At 40.9% G+C, this 13,420-nt stretch overlaps 1 protein-coding gene across 2 annotated transcripts in view; it reads right to left on the reverse strand.

Annotated features, from left to right (window-relative positions):
* Positions 1 to 12,910, reverse strand: part of Syt16 (synaptotagmin 16) — a 149,913-nt gene extending 137,003 nt beyond the window's left edge. For both annotated transcript variants that reach the window (XM_027418252.2, XM_027418251.2), the window contains exon 1: positions 12,638 to 12,910. The gene's annotated coding sequence lies outside the window, so the exon portion shown is untranslated. The remainder of the gene's footprint in view (positions 1 to 12,637) is intronic.
* Positions 12,911 to 13,420: the final 510 nt, after the last annotated feature.

The raw sequence follows: 13,420 nt of genomic DNA on the forward strand, positions 1-13,420 counted from the left end.
TTATTTCCTTGAGGCAGAAATATGGGAACTTGATGTGTGGAAGGAGCAAATTTGTCCTAGGGAAATGATGATGGAGCTTGCACATGGGAGTGAAGAATAAGGACAGGGAGGAAATACAAAAGTGAGCCATGGGAGTAAAAAGACAAGAGAGATTCTATTTGGCCAGGTAAAGGGAAAGGGGTCTTTAAAGTTGGAGCCTGAGTCAAGGAAAGTCCAATGAGTGGCACTAAACAAGAGAATTCAGATCTTCCCACAGAGACTCTTAGAATTATAAGAGCCCCAAATTACAAGGAAGAATGGGAGAGTTAGGGACAGAAGTAGGAGTCTAAATTACTACTGATCTCAATAGGAGATGGTATCTTAATAGGAGAACTGTGACTCTTGAATCCCTTGGAGGTCTTGTGGTGATGGTATCTCACTGTGGGTCACTAAGGACTAGGTAATGACTGGGGAGTTATTTAGCAGGTACCAACCAGAGGCAGGCCACAGAGCAAGAAAAGGTGTTGGTATTTGCACACTATAACTATGATTATGATCATGAACCTGTTCAATAATGTCAGAAAGGCAGACACAGACTGCCTTTCTTTCTCTATCAATGCTCTAATCTGTCCAGATTTAGATGACATGGAAATGTACTAACTATTCAAGCCCAGCCAGCTTCCTGTGGATTGTACCTCCTGCCTCCAAAATGGCTGTCGTTGGCATGAGAATGGGGCAAATGTTGTGGTTGATCCAGGAACCAGGACAGAGAAGTCTTCCTCTGACTTTTCAAGCAGATGTGTTATCCCTACCCTAAGTTGAATAAACTTACAGACTTGTCAACCATTCTGGTTCTTAGTCTCATCTGGGGACAGCTGGTCTAATGAGGATTCCAAGGAAGCCTGCTTACCCCTGATTGGTTACAAACGGAAAACCCAGTAGGGGAGAAACAGAGACTGAGCCAAGCAGGAACAGAATCTCCAGGGAAGCTATGCAGAACAAAGGCAAGCAGAGTCATAATTATTATATTTTGCACTTACTTGGCATTTGCTATGTGCCAGGTCTTTTACGCTCATTTAAGCCTAACAATAGTCCCGTGAAATTGAAATTATTATTATCATCACTTAACAGATGAGACAAAGCTGAGCTGTAGAAAATGAGTGAAACACCCACAGTCACAAGGTAGTAAGTGTCAGAGCCAGGATTTGACCCCAGCAATCTAGCTTGAGTCCTCTATTTAATCATTCTGCTAGCCTGCCACTTGTCATGGAACTTTTCTGAGACTAGAATGTAATAGATTTAGCAACCACAAACACAACAACTTTGGTCTGAAGTCTGAAGAGTAAACAAGAATATAGAATGACATGAGGACCTTGGACACTAAATTGAGCCAACAGAGGGAAATGGGGGGGGGGGCTAGAAATAAAAGGGATGTCTCCTCAAAGGTCAAAGTTAAATTCAAAACTATTTGCTGACCCTGAAAGGAGAGTAATATATATTAAACAAACAACAATAAAAAACTATATGGTTGCACTTTGCTGCATCTGTTTATTATGTATGTTCTCAGCCTGAGATTTCCTCCCATCGAGATAAAAATTACCATTGCGCATAAGCAGATGACTGCAATAAATATGGTAAGGAACTATCATTGCCAGAAAGGTTTTTTAAAGAAAGAGAGAAAGGCTGCTAATTCTAAGATTGGGAGCTGAAAAGCCCCCAAATGACATCAGCCTAAATTCTCCTAGAAAAGGAATGACAGGAAGCTGGCTCCTGGAACTTTCTCTTTAGAGGTGACTCATTCCATCAGCAGGGATAGGAGTGAGATAGAGCTTGCAGGAGGTTGGCAAGAGGGTTGGGGGAGGGGGGAACCTGGCTTCCATTCTGTTCTACACCTTCTTCCCCTTTGAAGCTATTACAACCGAGGTTTTGCCCTGCCCCCTCCACAGTTCAGATGTGGGAGTCCTAACCCCCAGTACTTAGAATTGTAACCATATTTAGATACACCATCTGGTGAGAAATAAGATAAACTGAGTTCTTAAGAATGGAGCCATATCCAACACAACTGCTATCTTTATAACAAGAAGAAATTTGGCCACAGGCATGGGCATGTAAGGAGAAAGAACCGCTAAAGACTAAGGCAGGTGACCACCTATGACAATGAGAAAGAATCAAGCAGCCCTTGCTCTCAGAGAGCTCCCTGCCCACCAACTGTTGTTTACACCTCACAGCCAATGGTATTTGTTACAGCAGCCCCGCCCACTAACGCAGCTGCATGCTTTCAACTACAGATGTATATCAGAGATTACTTGCTGTCTCATTGACTAAATATGTATGTCTCCCAATGCTAAAACAGTCTGACAGTCAGTTTGTGGAAGACATCATGCGACCCACAGAGCTGGGGAGAGAAAATGATGCAAAATCTTCCAAGTTTCTGCAACAAAGTTTTGAGCACAGTGAGACCTCTGTTCAAAACCTATTCTATTCATTATGAATTAACACAAAATGCCTTTAGATTCTCTCTGTTACTTACCCCCCTGTACCCCACAAATTCATCCCGCTGAATGCTACACAAAATCCATCTCCTGCCAAGTATGGCATTTACTGTCACTCCTCAACTGGGGCTAATTGTTCCTCATCAGCTACAAGATAAAACTCATTGGGTCTCCATTTATGGTATCTAATTTTAATGCAACTTATGGCTTTCTGCTTCCATGGGAATCTTTCAGTTTAACAGTTAGTATGCTCAACTCACTACCCCTGGATAGAGTGATTACATATCCATGTCTAAGCCATGGGCCTCTAATCCAACTCCTCCCCAGAAATACCCTCCTAGCTAAATGCTACCCCAAGTCCCCTCTTACATGATGTTTTCCCATTCAGCTCTCAAAGGGGACTAGACAGCATTTCCAAACAACCCTGGTTTAAGCATTTAATACCTGGCAAGCTGGGCAGGTATGTAATAGTTAAAGGTTTCTTCCTTTGTGAAAGCCTTCACTATTCCTCATAGCCTGCCTACCTCCCATCGTATACAGTGTCTATCATGGTCTGGATAGCACATCATTCAGGAAACAGTAAGATATAGCTTAAGAATCAAAGAGTATGAAAAGAGAACCTATAGCAAGCCATATTCTGTTTGAGTATTGTCTTAGGATTTCTCTTATCCTTAGACAAGTAATTGAGAATGTAAACTAAACCTAACAGTTCAGATGTATGCTGCCTTTTCCATGTTTCCCTTCTTAAATTGGATTGACTATGGGGTAACAGAAGAGGCATGAGTTGAAAGCTAAAATAGACACTCCTCACTGGAAGGTACATTCCTTAAAGAACAGTTGTGTGTCATGCTGGTGTCCTGGTGTCTACGTGAGTATCCAGCATGCAGTAGATGGATATATAGAAGAATTCTATGCCTGGCCATGAACATGTAACTCTCTGACATTTCCCTGGGAGAAGGACCCATTCTTTCCTTTTGTAGTTGGAACTTAAGAAACCCCTAATTCAGACTTGTATTTCTGCTCTGCTCTGGAAGCAACAACCACTTGCTCTTCCTAGGAAAGGCAAAAAAAAGATGTCCTGCCCACCTAAAGCATTTGTGACCATTACTCTGGCTGCTCCTGAGGTCATCAGAAACTGTGTCAGCAAAGTCTTTGGTGATCTTAACTGAAGAACAGAGGAAGACTCACATGGGTCTAAGTAGACAACTGCTTAACAGGATCTCAGAATTAAGCCATTCCTCTGCTGTCAAGGGACTTTCCTTCTTCACAACTGGCAATGGAAGAAAGTGAGTCTTCTCCTAAGGCAAAGGATCATCTGGCTTTTCTAAAACTCACAGTTAAATAAACACTGCCAAGCATGGCCATCATTAACATCAGGATTGTTCTAACAATTATGAGCAATGACTGATTTTTGAAGCTATGATGAAATACTGTTCCAAAGAAAAACCACTTAAAGGCAAATGTAAATACTTAAGCTCCTGCAAATGAAACCCCAGAGATGGCCCTCCCCATAGGGAAATCCCTGGTCAAGCCACAGCCAGCATGTATGAAGCTACACATGTTCCTGCCACAGTCTTTTTATTGTCTTTGTTCTGTGTAAGACAGTCCATGTTCACTTTGGATGGTGGATACAGTATTTTTTTCCTAAATTCACTGAAGAGAACATTTTGTTCAGGTTTCAGGAAACAAAGATGTGGAATGTAGTGTGACATGAGAAGTAGATGCTGCCTCTTTCAGAAAACATGAAAACAGTCGTCTCTGTTACAAGGAAGGGAACACAGCCGGCCCAGTGCCTGGAGGATGCCGGATGTGGGGCCTGTGGCCTACTCTCCCTGGGGCTCAAGCAACTGGGACAAGCTTTCAGAGTAATAGCTGGGGAACTGACAGGGATCAAAGGAGGAGGCCAGTGGAACAGAGAGCAGAGAGGAAGGCCAGGGGATATGGGAAAGAGAGGAAAGTGATGGAAGACTTGATAGCAACATCATTGGGTTCCAAAATGCAAACTCAATAGTCAATGCCAGGCTCACTAAACAAGATACTATCCCAAACAAGTCAAAGCAAGGGGCCCATTTGCCTAACATTACCAGTGAGTGATTACCAATCTCCTGAGCTGGAGTCAGTCACATTCAGCTGACAAAGCAGTGTCCTGCTCTGTCAGGCAGACCAATTTAGACTAATCCTGGTGCCATCTTTTTCATTTCTACTAAGCCATGGTCACCAATACTCTTTTCTTTGCTGGGAAATCACAGCAGAAAATGACGACTCCTTGTATATCACTATGGAAACCTTAAAACTTCCTCCAGAAATCATCATCAAAAAAAAAAGGAAAGAAAGAAAGAAAAGGCAAGCACATAACCCATCTCTGACTTTCAATCATAATCCTCTCCAAGGAAGAAAACTGAAAATTAGATGGATTCATTCCTAGTTCCTCTTTCCAATCAAACAGATGGGATTTAGATAAGCTCCTAAAGAAAATTGTGCTTTGTATAATAATATGTAAACTTATCACAAACCTCACAGGCTTTTTCTAAAGAAGATTCTGATAATTAAAGCATTCCTGTACAACTCAAATTCCTATAAAGCAACAAGGTTAGATAAAAGGTTCCCTCTGATAAAGCACTTACAAGGTCTGGCCAAAATGACCTGAATATTCGAACCCTTTGCCCAGTGAATTAAAGCATGAATGATAAAGAAAATATACTGAGAATTCCCCAGCATCACAGAATTCTTTCCTGTGTCCTTATTTAATGGTTTCTAAAGAACTTACACATAAGAAGTACCTACTAACACTTGGGAAGCAGAGGCAGGAAGATCTGGAGTTCAAGGTCAGCCTTGGCTACATAAAAATCTGTCCTCCCCAAAAAACTAAAATTAAATAGAAACAAAAATGAAGACAAATCTGTTATATGCTTACCAAAGTGCAAAGCAAGATTGAGAGCCAATTACAATGATTACTAGAAACACCCTTCTAAGTCCATTCATGTAATCTGCAGCTGAAACATCCAGATGACTATCAAGTTCACAGGCAAATACCATCCCAATGAAGCTCAGAGTTGAAGGAAAGAGCCATGAACCAGCCATAAGCATTGTCAGTGTCATCCCCAACAGCTTTTCTAGACAGGCACTACCTCCCTCTCTGGGACAGATCTGGATGCAGAGATAGCACATCTCACCCCTAAGCACAAAATCTTGGCCAACTGGAGAGTCGAGACTAGGTTGGTACCAATAATGAAGGGTTAAGAATTTTCTATTGCAGGCAGCAAAATCTGACTTTAAAAAAATGAAATTAGCAAACCACTGTAGTAGCATCTTGCCAGTGAACACGTGGTGGTGGCCACACCCTTTGGGTGTGGTTTCGGGTACATATATGATCCATTATAAGGTAGAGAAGGGGCTGGCTCTGGTTCTCTTGGGTTGTGGAGAGCATCAGAAGGACAGAGACTACATCTTCTGGAGCAGGAAGACCTCGGTGGCTATTTGTGTAAGTCCTTCCCTAATAAATACCTATTTATCATTCATCTTGGGTCTGGTCGACTCACTTAAACCCCGTCTTCAAACCACACAGAAGGGCAGGCCCCATGCCCAGCAGTAGATGCCCAACACAAAATAAACTCAATGGTAATTTTGAAGGGTTTTTTATTTTGTTTGTTGGTTGGTTTTTGTTGGGTTTTGTTTTGTGGGGTAGTTGGGGGGATTCTTATAATGCTTTGTTTGGGCTCCCACTCTTACCCTACAAGTCTTTTGCTTATATATTATAGTTTCTGGTTTTGTTTCATTATGAAATTTCTATGTGTGCAAATGTGTGTGTCTCTTCATCTGTGTGTTTCTTGTGCTTTCTCTTTGGCTCTTTCGTTTCTGTTTGTTCTGTCCTTTTCATGTTAACTTTTTTATTTTATTTTTTTGATACCTGTTTGTTTTCTAATGAGAGAAATCAAGAAAAGGAGAGGTTTTGGGTTAGTGGAGAGGTGGGGAGGATCTGGAAGGAATTAGAGAAGGGGAAAATATAAGCAGAATATATTATGTGAAAAAAACTATGTTCAAATAAAAAGATACAGGATTGAAGAGGAAATAATAAATAACAATAGTGAGAATTTTTAAAATGAAATTAGGATGTGATTTTTTAATATAAATTCTAAAGACTAGAAAGAAAGGAAAATAAGATTCAAAAGAGGCCAGAATACAGGTCATTTGGGCATCTGGATGGGAGAGGGAAGAACTGGTGGAAGATTTTATTCTCTGGACCTTAAAAGTTCTTTACTGAAGGGTCTGAAGGAGCATGCTGACCTATGGGCTGCAGTGGTGGTCATTATGATTGACAGTGCCATCAAAACTGCCTTCATTCAAAGTGAAGTAGCTTCCCATGCCCAGTAAGATCAAGATGGAAAAAGTATAGGCAGAGGTAATATGCAAGGTAATAAATGTGTTTAATTGCATGTCTTTGGTAATGTTGCTGTATCTATGGATATCACAATGCCATAGTGTATATTTTTCATATAGGCAATAGAAATAAAATGTAAATAGAAAAATGAGGAATGAGCAGATAAGATTACTCTTGCAACGGGAAAGGACACTTGCTGCATATGCTGTTTGAGTACCTGAGTTCAAATCCCATGTAAAAATTTAGCATGGTCATATACATGCCTGTACTCCTAGCAGCGAGGTAAGAGAGGACACAAAAGGATGGCTAGGTCTTGCTGGCTGCTGTCCTGGCTCCAGGTTCAGTGAAAGCTCTCAGGAAAGTAAGGCAGAAAGTTACAAAGCAGAATGCCTGATGTCCTCCTTAAATCTGTACCCAAGTGTGTATACATGCTCTCAACACACACACACACACACACACACACACACACACACACACACACACAATTAGTCTTTCAGTAAACTGCACTAAATTCTCCACAATAAAATACAGTAAGTTGTCCAGGCCACAACACTCGAAACTCCAGGGAATATATATATATATATATATATATATATATATATATATATATATATTGGTTTTTCGAGACAGAGTTTCTCTGTGTGGCTTTGGAGCCTATCCCAGCACTCACTCTGTAAACCTGGCTGGCCTTGAATTCACAGAGTGCTGGGATTAAAGGCGTGTGCCACCAACGCCCAGCCCAGGGAATATTTTTTAAGTCCATTCTATTATCACAAGTTACTACAAATACACTCAACACATATCATGAAATTAAAATATATAAAATTCAAATCTGAGAAGAATCCCAGAGGTTTAAAAAATGACCATTTTACAATTTTACAGGTAAGAAAACTAAAGGTTTAGCCTAGTCCCACCATCTTGTTGGGAGCAGGACTCAGACAAAATCCAAGTATAGATGGAGGAAAGGGAATGAAGTTCCACCCTTAGGTGAGGATTTATCAGCCATTGATAATTGACAGGAGAAAGAGAGTCAGTCTTCTTTAAGGATGTGCTACCTAGTATGTTGACCAAGCCCAGTGGATGGCTACACACCCAAAATTATATAGGCAATAAAAGATGGACTCAATGGGTTTAAAAACAAAAGAGGATGACAAGTTGGGTGGATAGGGAATGGGGTTGAATGTGGGAGGATTTAAAAGGTTGTTGAATATGTTCAAGACATACCATATGAAATTCTCAAAGAATAAAAGCATTTCTAAAGATAGGATAAATGTTTAAAATAATCATTAAAGTTATAGACATCAAAGTATCTTACTTAGACAAATAAAAAGTTTCTCTTTGTGTACACACACACACACAAAATTCATACAAAAATGTTAACTTGGGCTTAGGGAAGTAACACATGGTGGTTTTAACATGTTCTTTCTTTCTTTCTTTTCTTTTCTTTTTTTTTTTTTTTTTTTGCTGTAGAGATAATGGGGTTTTTTTTCTTCCTAAATAAGTTTCTTTTTTAATTACTCAAACATTTCTCTATCCAGGCACCCCTCCAATGTGTCTGACAACTTGACTTTCACCATTTCCACGGAGTCATCCTACCAAAGAGGCAATGAGGCCCAACCTCATACAGCTGGCTTCTTCAGATAGAGGAGGACCACACAGTGCAGGTACATCACAGAGTTAAAGGCAGGAGGAACACTGAGACATCCTCCAAAGAGCATCTTGGCCTTTCTCCAGCCCCACTTCTGTTTCAGAGTTCCTGGGCTGACTAAAGAGCTCTAGTGCCTCAAACCTTCTGGAGAAGTTCATTACAGCTTACAGCCTTCCATCTGGGAAGGAAGACAGAATGGAAGTTGAAAAATAGGATAAAAGTCTTGCTTTATGGTTCCAGCCTTGGTTGGTTTTCTTTTGTGAGTTGAGAGAGATACTGGGTAAAAACTGTACATTCTGGTGCTACCTTCCTTAAGTCAGTGTTTGTGAAAGCAGACGGGTTGGGGGGATTGTGGCTGGCCTCCTCCTCTTCCCAGCTCTGCTCTCTGACAGGCAGCTGGTGATTTAACTGTCAAACTGTAAGCAGCACATCTTTCAAGAGCCTCCAAAGACCATTCCAAACGACAAAGGAATATAACAAACAAACAAGTGCCTGAAAGCTTCTATGTTGCCATGGCAACTAGCCTGGCTTTTCTAAACTCGCAGAATTAAAAAAGAAAATCAACAACAGAAAAAAATCATTGTACTCTAGAGGGTGGGGTATGGGGGTACACCTCAGCTAATGACATCTTATTAATGCCTCTGTTTATAGTTAATGAATGTTACCAAAACCAGCCACAGTTGAGGCTAACTATAATCACCCTAGGACCTGAATATCTAGGCAGTTGATTTTTGTTTTGCTATTGGATAGACAAAATGTCAGGCTGGTCCACTCAGCAGGCGTTTAGGGGACTTACACCCCAATGATTCGCATACAGTACCTATCTCCTCATGAAGAGATAAGGTCTGGAGTCAGAGTGGCAAAGCAGTCCAGGAGAGAGGGTAGGGTATATTTGTTAACCCACAATGTCTCCTTTACATACAGACTTCTGCCAGAAACCAGATGCCTATAAAAACTGGAGGGCCATGATTCTTATCTTCTGGCGTTTGGTGTAGTAGGAAGTGTGGGGATAACTGTCAAGAGTTTTCTGAGGAGCGATGATCTCAATGGATGAAAGGTGGGATGTGTTGGTTACACAGGAGCTAGGTGGGCTGGTGCCCAGGCTGAGGGTAGCTACTTAAAGCAGTGGTCAAGTCCAATATAAATGTATCCTCCAGTTGCCTTTGATGTCATGCTCTTTAGCAGTCTCATTACAACGATACCAAGAGCAGGAAGAGCCTGCACAAATGGGCACTATTAGTGGGCTGGCAGTTTGAGAATAGTTTTTAATGATGTTTATTAATTGAGAATTTCATACAATGTATTTTGATCATATTCACCTGTCGCCTCTCCAGCTTAGAAATATTTATTGATTACCACAAACCTCCCAGAGTCCTTGACCAAGCGATTACACATAAAGAAGGTATTCTAAGGAGCTCACCACAAATGCAGATAAAGAAACTGCCAAGACATTCATGGCAATGATGCTCACAATAAAAGGAAATTTGAAACAGCCCAGAAGTTCAATTACATGAGATCGAAGCTAAATAAAGTTCAGTTCAGCTATGCAGAACTCCACAAAGCTATGAAATGGGAAGTTAAAAATGTCTGCATTGTACTAAAGGAAGAGTAGGTTTTAAGGCATTATGTAGATTTTTTTCTTAAAATATAAATAGAGGTAAAGAACTAGAAAAATAACTTCAAAAATAAAGATGGTTTCTGAATGGATTTGTTATAGATTTGTCACTTATTAAAAGTTATCTGTAATAAAATGCTTGTTACATCATTGTTTTAAAGTGTAGCAAATTAAAAGTATGGTACTGTAAACCCTGTCAAAAATCCATAGGGGTGTCTCCATACTATGATGTAGCTAAATCGACAGGATACTAAGTATTTATGTTTATACCCATAGACAAATGCTACTTTTATTCTTAATCAGAGAAGCTTTTTCTTGTCAGTGAACCATGATGAATGCAGAGATTCCCCTCTAAGGCTCAGAAACACTGCCAAAGAAAAGAGAAGAAACAATGTAAAAGCCAGAAGAGAGGAGAGAACTAGGAAAAACTAGCTTCAGGACGTAACAACGCCATTGCACACATAATCTCACAGCAGCTTCTCTTACACAAGATTGGGCCTGTAAAGCACTAATTATGTGCCTTACATTTCTGTAAATTCTAAAGTATATGTATAAGTTAACCACAACATATGGCTACCTATGTATACATCAACCTGGCAAGCAATGTTGTTATACAAAGGCTACAGTGTATCTATAGCAGTCTTAACTAGTTTTCCAATAAAAATATTATATATTGTATACCACTGGAAAGCATATTTAAGCCATTGCAAGTTTACAATCACTCATAACTAATTCTGGAATACCCTTGCTAAGATGCTATTGTTTAGAAACAGACACAGAGAAAATTAATAGAGCCCACCTGGTCACACAAAGCCACCTTCTTGTAACACATTCGGCAGTAACAACACCTGAGAAATTTCAAACTGGCCTCCACAGCAATCTGAGAGCAAAGAAAAAAGTACTAATGGATGTATTGGCTTGTCGCTGCCCAACCATGGCTGCAGCACACATTCTCCCTGTGAGCCAGTTTAAATCCAGAGGGAGTACTGTGGTGGTAATTACAGTCATCTGAGGAACTTAAGTAGGACAGAGGACTAAAAGGGAACCGGTGGCTTCCCAGTGGGCTACTTCCCCAGTGGGTCCCTCGGACCCACTCTGGCTAACTCAAATCCCAACTTCATCTTCCCCAACACTCTCTGAACTGTTCCTCCTCACCTAACCACCATACATTCCCCACCCCTCAACATGCACACCATATCCTGCTTCCGTCTACCTCTCTGTAGTAAAGTTTAAACACCAAGAATTTCCTTTATTTCATAACCCCATGACTCAATCCTCAAACAATTCCAACCATGTTTTCTCTATCTACCAAATCTGAAGGGTTAGTGAACAGGCTCGACCAGTCAGCTTCCCAGAGCCTGCTTTAAGTTGTTTCTAGAGTGCAGCTATAACTAACCCCATGAATAAAAGCCAGAGAGTCCTGTAGTCCCTAGACCGTTCTTCCACAGGGCTGCAGGGTGGATCAAAAAGGAAACAAATTTAAAAAGTGAATTATAGTCAATGTTGAGGAGGTGACCTATGAGACATGTTTAGTTTGGGGGTGGGGGGACATTTGCAATATTCTTGTTCCACAGTACAAAACGTGTTTTCCCTGTGCCCACAGGTTGTCACTAATGACTATGCACACAGGAAGTGCCAGGCTCCTGTCTACTAAATCTCCTCTCTCCCTGCTAGAGACGGTGCTTTGCAAAGTGCTTCTATCCCTACTTATGCACTTAGCCTATTATCATGACCCTGACAACCAGCTGTACTCTATTATGTTCTAGCCCAGAAAGAAGCAGTGCTTCCCTTTTAACCTAAATTATTTTTTAAAAACTAACCAGACATCTCTAATGTGCTTCTGAACCGAGGAGAAGCCAATATCCACAGACAAGAGCCCATGTAATAGCCAAGACACCTTGCAAATGACAACCAAATGAAACAGCAACACCTGTTCTGCCAAGCCCCCAAAGGCTGAGCTTTGCACCTAGACATAAAAGAATCAGCTGTGCATAAAGCCAGGCCCTGTTGCCATGGATTTTCACTGGCTGTACATAGCTAATCCTCCTATACACGGTCTCCTGGCCAGGTACCTAGAAGTTCACATTGGGCTCAAAGCCATAGCTAGCACACAAATTTACACATACACAGGAAAATAAAACTTGAGTCAAAACCTCACTTCCTACAATTGCTACTCAATAAAGGACTTTCCAGCACCCCTCTCCCCTGGGAGCCCCTGAGTGCCCATTCGTATCTCTGTGATGGAAAGAGCAAATCTGGTCAGTACTCATTCATTCATTCATTGATTCATCTACTCCCACCTCCAGCCTCTGTCCAACTCCAATTTTTAACCTCCTCTATTCCCTGGAGTGGTAAGTGATAGCCTATGGCAGGGATCCATACAGCATGTCAATTTCCAGCAGTCAGAATCATAAAAGAAAACGAAGTTCTGCTAGATTAAATATATAGTATCTATCGAAGTTCTTGCACACTTCCAGCAACCTTCCAAAGTTAGCCCAAGAATCATCTAGAACAATCCAACTCACCAGGTTTCAAGGAGCCTTCACAAGTGCAAAGCAAGCTGGGGTCAGACACAATGTTTCCTTGAAAGCTGATTCAACAATGACTTCAGGGATACCACTATTTCCTGAAAAGGCAACCCCATAGCCACTCCCACTCATCCTAAGAGTAGGTTACTCTGGTTTCCTCTACCTCTACATTACAAGGTGGCCCTCTTTGGAGTTAACTCTCCAGCTGCATATGGCTACCATTCTCACCTGGCAGGGAGAAAGGAAAGCTGACTGCTTACTTGCATGTGAGACTCACCACAGCAATGTTTGCTGAGGTGGAGGAGGAGGAGGAGGAGGAGGAGAAGCTTGCTTGACTCACCACCACTGCGGTTAGAACTGTCTACCTTAGGAATTTAATAAACATTTTTTTAAATTATAACCACCTGTTCTGTGGAGTTATTAGTTCTTGGTTTATGGCAAAATTATCTTCCTGAAAAATTTTGCTACAAGTTGTTAATCTGTCAAACTTAAGTGGTATTCCCCTTCGAGGAACAGGTGGAAGTTGCTGTACTGATTAAACCCCGACTCCTACCATAAATATTTCCATTAATCATAAAAAGGACTTTCTCTTATCTGTGCCTATAGTCACTATACTGAAAAGCAAATACAAGATGACAAATGGAATTCTGATGAAGACAAAATGCCTAGTCTGCTGTGAACATCATAAGCTGGGATAAAAAAATTCATGATTCCTCATGTTTTGACAAATCACAACTTCTCTGGATAGCTCCATAGAGGTTTGGGCAGAAGTAAAGCCAT

This window comes from Cricetulus griseus, chromosome 5 (assembly GCF_003668045.3).
Source record: "Cricetulus griseus strain 17A/GY chromosome 5, alternate assembly CriGri-PICRH-1.0, whole genome shotgun sequence".
Taxonomy (NCBI): Eukaryota; Metazoa; Chordata; class Mammalia; order Rodentia; family Cricetidae; genus Cricetulus; species Cricetulus griseus.